The sequence below is a fragment of the Glycine max genome, chromosome 10, assembly GCF_000004515.6.
Source record: "Glycine max cultivar Williams 82 chromosome 10, Glycine_max_v4.0, whole genome shotgun sequence".
Lineage (NCBI taxonomy): Eukaryota > Viridiplantae > Streptophyta > Magnoliopsida > Fabales > Fabaceae > Glycine > Glycine max.
The window spans coordinates 33,597,699-33,604,249 of record NC_038246.2 but is presented as its reverse complement, the minus strand read 5'-3'; the positions used below and the strand labels follow the sequence as shown (position 1 = coordinate 33,604,249).

The 6,551-nt window shown below is 34.4% G+C and overlaps 1 pseudogene; it reads right to left on the bottom strand.

The window, feature by feature from the left end:
• Positions 1 to 2,020: 2,020 nt before the first annotated feature.
• On the bottom strand, positions 2,021 to 5,086 carry LOC100803583 (U-box domain-containing protein 15-like; annotated as a pseudogene).
• Between the last annotated feature and the right edge of the window lie 1,465 nt (positions 5,087 to 6,551).

Here is a 6,551-nt window from a genome sequence, read left to right as displayed (position 1 = left end):
TTTGAAATAGGCCCAAAGTCTCACCGGAATGAGTGGGCCAAGTCTCTCTGTCACTCAGTCCCTCTCCCTCCACTACTACAAAAGTGTCTTTCCACGTCGTCGTATCTTCATCGGTTATCAAAAAACCGATATAGTAAAACATGCAGTAGCATTTTTGAAATTAATGCTAACTATTTTAAGCCGTTAACGACGGTTTTTATAAAACTACCTTTGATGTGAACGTTACAAAGGTGGTTTTATAAAAACTGTCTTTGTTAGTTGACCTAACTACTATGGTTTTTTAAAATCATCTTTGATCAAAGTCATAAGATTTTTAATTATTTATTAATTTTCACTTTTCACTCTGAATGGATTATTCGTGCCTTTAATTTACTCAGTGTCGCACGCCCTTGACTCCGCCATCACCTCCAAAGTCTGTCGCAAGCTCCATCATGCTATTCCTTCTGCTTCAGTCAGCAATGCTTTGTGTCACTCTCGTCCCATGTCATAGCTAGCGCATCCCCTCCATTGCTTCCAACTGCCTACATCATGCAGTAGGTACCAATGTCGCTTTTCTCCTAAATTAAATTTGTTTATTGTTCATGCTCCCTCATTTCCTATAGCTTTCATTCATACGTGCCTGGTGTTTGCAACATGCTTATGAATTTGTTGAAATTGTGTTTGTTTAATTTAAACCCTACATATACTGAGTTTTAAGTAGAAACCCCTTTTTCAAATATATTTAAGTTGTGAGAAGCGTGTGTGTAATGGGTCCACTGTCTCTACGAATACTGGTTTGCTACATGGCCTAGAAGGTGGATTACATTTTTAATATGTTGGGATGGAACTGGAGCAAATCAATAAAATCAGCCTCCCCACCATCACCAGGTTATAAATTGGTTTCACTTTTTAATTTCCAAGAACATTCACGGATTCATTGTGAATGTATTTGAGTAGGTGAAATTCAAACAACGACTTAAATTTCCTCTTAGTGTTTTGAATAATGTTAGTTGGGCAGTCAAACTCAAGAATATTATAGTTTGGAACTGGAGCAAATCAATTTTTCATACTAGTAAGTGAAGACTCTAAATTGAGAACAAAAAACTACAACAACAAATAAAAATTGCTTAAATAATGTTGCTACCAAGTGCTTCAACAGTTTTGAAGCTTTCTTTCACAACATCATGAGCTTTCTTTCATGCTTTTGAAATTTTCTAGATTACATTCTCCCCTGTGAATCTATAACTAGTGCTTTTGATTGAGTAGAAGTAACACTCAAACAATGCTTCGTCCTTTTGGCTTCTTCATTTAAGATGCTATCTTTTAGTATTGACATTGGCAACTTCCCATTAGGAGCTGAATTAGTCAGTGTCACAACATGGACTACCCAATCCCTACTATCAAGTAAGGAATTGAACAACAACAAATCTTGCAACTCATAATCTAATTTAATATATGTAACTGTCAACTGATTCATAGTATTCTAATAAATTCTCATATTCTCTGTCATTGAATTCCCTTCAGTGTGTTTCATATTCACTAACTTGTGGATAAAAATTATTTATAAAAATACTTCTTATTATTATAATCTCTATCATGACAACAAACTAGTCTCCAATTTTAGTTTATGACTTTATCTAACTAATTAGTTAAAAAATAAGTACGATAGTAAAACAAAGAACAATATGTCATTAAAACCAAAATTGATTACATTGATAGATTGAATCTTGGACATATTTATTTGTTCCCAACTTCAGGATACCATGAATTTGTACTATTTTATTGTCCCTCGAGACTAGAAAATGATGGTTATATATTTGATGTAGTCTTATTTACTTATATTGCAAAATGAATTTAAAAATCAATCTTTAACGTATTTTCATTAGGATTTCAAATTTTAAAAAGAAATACATATTTATTGTAACTAATATAATGAAAAAGAAGTACAATTACACTGTACTTTGTACATAAGGATATATGAAAGAAATAGTTTAATTTACTATGAAGTAATACAATTATACCTACATTGGAAAAAGCAAGATTAAATTTGCTCACTCCTACTAATGAGATCTAGCACTGCATTTGCTTTCCTCTGTGCTTTATTTGTTCCATTTTGTTTTATCTCCATTAAATACTCATACACTTCAAAATGAAGTGCTGTCAATGTAAAGGATGAGTTACTTGAGCACAACTCAAGAAGAACAGATGCAACACATTCCTTGTTCTCTGGACTCCCTTCTTTCATGAACTCAACAAGGGTTTCAATGAAACTAAGTTGTCCAATGTCTTATCATGCTTCTGAATTCGATACAAGCAGTAACAAAACAAAGAAAGCCTCATCAATCATGCCCAAGTTTGTGTCCTTGAGCAATTGAAGCAAGGGATTCACAATGCCAGCTCGAATGGCCCTACTTTTATTTGCATGGTTGATAGATAAGTTAAAAAGAGTTGTCACAACATCTTTCTTCCCTCTAATTGTTCCATTCCTCAACATATCCACCAAAGGTGGGAACCCATTTGATTGACCAACAATCTCTTTAATCTCATCAAGCATTAACAAGCTGAATAAAGCTACGGCTGAGTTCTCCTTAACCACACAACTACCATTCTCCAAAACTTCTATGATAGCTGGAATGACACCTTCTGTGGATATAAGACACTTGTTACCCTCATCAATTGATAAATTCAAAAGTGTTTTCACTACATGTTCTTGTATTTTTGAATATAGATAGGACAAGAGTTTCACTAGTGATGGCATTCCTCCATGTTCAGCAACCAAAACCCTGTTCTCAGGATTTTCCTTTGATAGCATACATATCTTCTCCACTGCTTGTCTCTGCTCTTCTAAATGAATAGATGATAGGCTCTCAACCAAAGCTGGAATTTCCTTTTTTTCTGTCTATAGGACAACTTTCTTGACCTAAAGAATTGTATTTTTTAGGAAGTTTGAAGTTGTTGTTCTCACACCATTCTTCAATCTAGCATTTCAAGGCATAGTTTGGTGCCAATGACAAGTGTTCCAAAGGTTGCCTAGTCTTTGGGCATGTATTATGGTTGGATTAGAACCACTTCTTTATGCTTTCCCTTTCATATGTCTATGATAATCACAAGAAAATAATTTTGTGAGTGTCATATATAGAAAAAAGGCATCAGATTTCTTCATTGAACTCCATCTACCAAACATTAGCCGTTAAAACAACATGCATGATGCCTTTTCAACTAAGTGCTTGTTTGGTTAATTTTATTTTGAAGTAATATATCTTCAAACATTAGTGTTCTTAAGTTTGGGTTTAGCCTAACTCAGTCGAGAAAGTTGGCTTGTGAGGTGAGGAATGTTCGAGCTTTAAGTAGCTCTACTAGCAATATATATAATGATATGCCATAAGATATTGTTTGATGCCTGTCAACAAGAGTGTTAACATTATTTAACACACACTCTTTGTAACTAATTCTCTTCTATTAACTAAAATTTATTGAAAATTATAAAATAAATTAAGAACGAGACTTATAAAATAAGAAGTGAGACAAACAATTTTGTGATTTTAAATAAAATTCAACTAATAATAGGTAGGCAAAGAAAACCCATTCAAGAACTACATGAGTACCTGCCCACTTGTTATAATGACAAGATCTGTCATGATTTCTAGTGTAATTGGGTAGAGAAACTCATGAGGGATGACCAAAGAGGTGCACCTCTCAAGCATCTTGGGCATGACAAGATCATCAAGGATGCCGGTTTCTTCCATGCTTGCAATTCGTTTGAATTTGTTAAAAAGGTAAATTATTTTCTGAGTACTCTCAACCTATTGCCCTTTTCTTTCTGCAGCAAGGTTCCTAATAGCCAATGTTTCTATATTGAGATCCTTAACACTATAAAGCTCTAGCTTTTTAGCCAGCCTCTCAATGATAGCACTATCAGCATTTCTGTCATCATTGTCAGAAAACACAACCATCATATCCATTGCAAGTTCCGTGTCCTATGTATCAATTCTTCTCCTGGCTCGCTTGAGTTGCACATGCATTAGCTCAAGCTGAAGCACACAATATAAGATTACTTCAAGACGTATTTACACAAAAACACATTACTTTCATCTATATCATTCGTAATTAGAAAGACAGAATTATTCAATAGCATATAAACAAAACTCACGAGATCACATAATTACTTTCATAAATATATAAACCTCAGAATTCATTTCCAAAAAAGAAGAAAAAAAATAACGTTTCATACTTGTTCCTTGACTTCATCTAAGATACCTATTTCATCACAAGGCACATCACCAAATGCTTGGCTTAATTTGTCATACACTTTCTGAAACGTGATCATAACTACCTCGGTCTCCAAAGCCTGAACCAGAAAAAATAAATAAATGAATAAATACCCCATTAGCTCAACACTAGTTTTACATCTTCAACACCCATCAACCCATTTTAGCCATGATGAAAAACAGCACATGCATAAAAACATTCTTAAATTATGCCATGTATAAAAAAATTCTTAAATTATGCCAAAGGTAAAATATTAATAACTCTTATGTCAAACATACTTAAATTATGTCAAATAACATAACTCAAAAATAATCTCATTTCATATCAAGGTTTTAAATCATTTTCTCACTTTTTCGTCGCAATCTTTGATATTTCGAAAATCACATAGAAACAAATACACAACTAACGTGCCCACAATTCTAATTGCATTATGGTCAGAGAGACTTCAAAAAACATTACAATTGAAATATGTATAATAAACTATTTGTTAAATCTTTATTTCTCATCTAATAATAAAACATGAAAGAAATTTTACGAGGTGGATCTTGCTTCCTTGGCTACATAGTTTCAACAAATCCTTGGTGAACAAAAGCACATCCTTGACTTTGGTTAACCAAGTCACACCGATTTCTAGGAAAGGTTGTAGGAGGTCATGAAGCTCTTCCCAGAGCAGCAACATGAACTTGAAACGGCGCACGAGGTTGTGGCTCTCCTTCCTCTGTGTCCTCCGGTATTCGTCGAATTGAACTACCGATTGGATGACTCGATGGATCTCCTCTAGTGGGTCATATTTCTCCTCTGACAACTCATACGATGACACGTCTCTCTCTTCCTCCATTTGATACATCTGATCTCCTACCTACAAATATTTTCTTCTCATCATCTTGCTACATTATGTCGTGCAAAGAATGGTATTAATTATGCTTCAACTCATCCAAAATTAAGTCCCTTGTAGTAGACATTAGAGAGCTGGTTCATACTTCAAAAGTTCATGATTGATGGAAATGTATTCCCTCTAAAAAGTAAGGTAGGATCCCTTCCATACAAGGCTCTAAAGTGCATCATTTGTGTTGAACCAACATTCAACCCAACTCAATGATTGTGGCCACTGCTTATACCTTATGAAACATGTTAAATATCCAAACATTTATTTACCACCTTAGTTTTCCCATCCATTTGTGGATGCTAAGCATGGCTGTACTTCTTCATTTTTGTAAACCACTCCCTTGCATAATTTTGACTAGAAATGCATGAGCAAGATGTTGTCCCTAATGGAAGTAGGGGACACATGATGCTTTACATTTTCAGATATAAAAATATGGGCTATCTCCTTGGCTGTGAAAGGATGAACTATAGCCAAAAATGGGCATATTTGGGCAGTCTATGCTCCATGCTGAGGTGTTATCCTTTCTCTTGGCTGTGGATAGACCATTGATGAAATCCATGGAGATGTCACTCCTACTTTGGATGAGCATAGGCAATGGTTGTAGGAGACTGGTGAGGTACTATCTTTGATGCTTATTTCTTGTGTACTTCACATTCGGCTATAAACTGTTGGATATCCTTCTTTGTTCCTTTCCAATAAACCACCCAGATATTATGTTGCATGTTATGATTTGTGAATAGACCTAAGTGTCCTATGGATGATCGTAAAGTTTCAAAGGCCTATTATGTCTCTTCATGCTTGACATGAATGAAACCCCTTCTGCAGTTGTAGTTCCCTCAACAATAAGTCCCTCCTATTACAATATAGCAGTACATTGCAAATGTTAGTCCTATTAAATATGAAGCATCAATAGCCTGCTCCACATGAGTTACAAAGGAGAAAAAAAACCTTTGCCAAGTAAAGATTGCGGTGGTCATGAACCTCATTTTTTGCTTTTTGTAGTTCCTTGTCATCTGCTGATTTGTTATCCAAAGCCTTGAAAACTTTTAATGGTCTACCCTTCAATAAAATACCCATCCTAGTGTAGAAGCAAGCTTCATGATGATGAATCAAGTTGATTCAAGATGTTTTGATGATAACAAAAGATGATGACAAAAAGCCCAAGAGAATGATTTCAAGATTGAGTCAACAATTCTAGAATCAAGAGAAGTTTGATTTCAAGATTCAAGAAAAGATGAATTCAAGTTTCCAGAGAAGAAATCAAGAAGAATTCACAAGGGAAGTATTGAAAAGATTTTTCAAAAAACAAACATAGCACAATTTTGTTTTTCAAAATAGTTTTCTCAAAATTTTCTAAGTTACCAGAGTTTTTACTCTCTGGTAATCGATTACTAGTTTCCTATAATTGATTACCAGT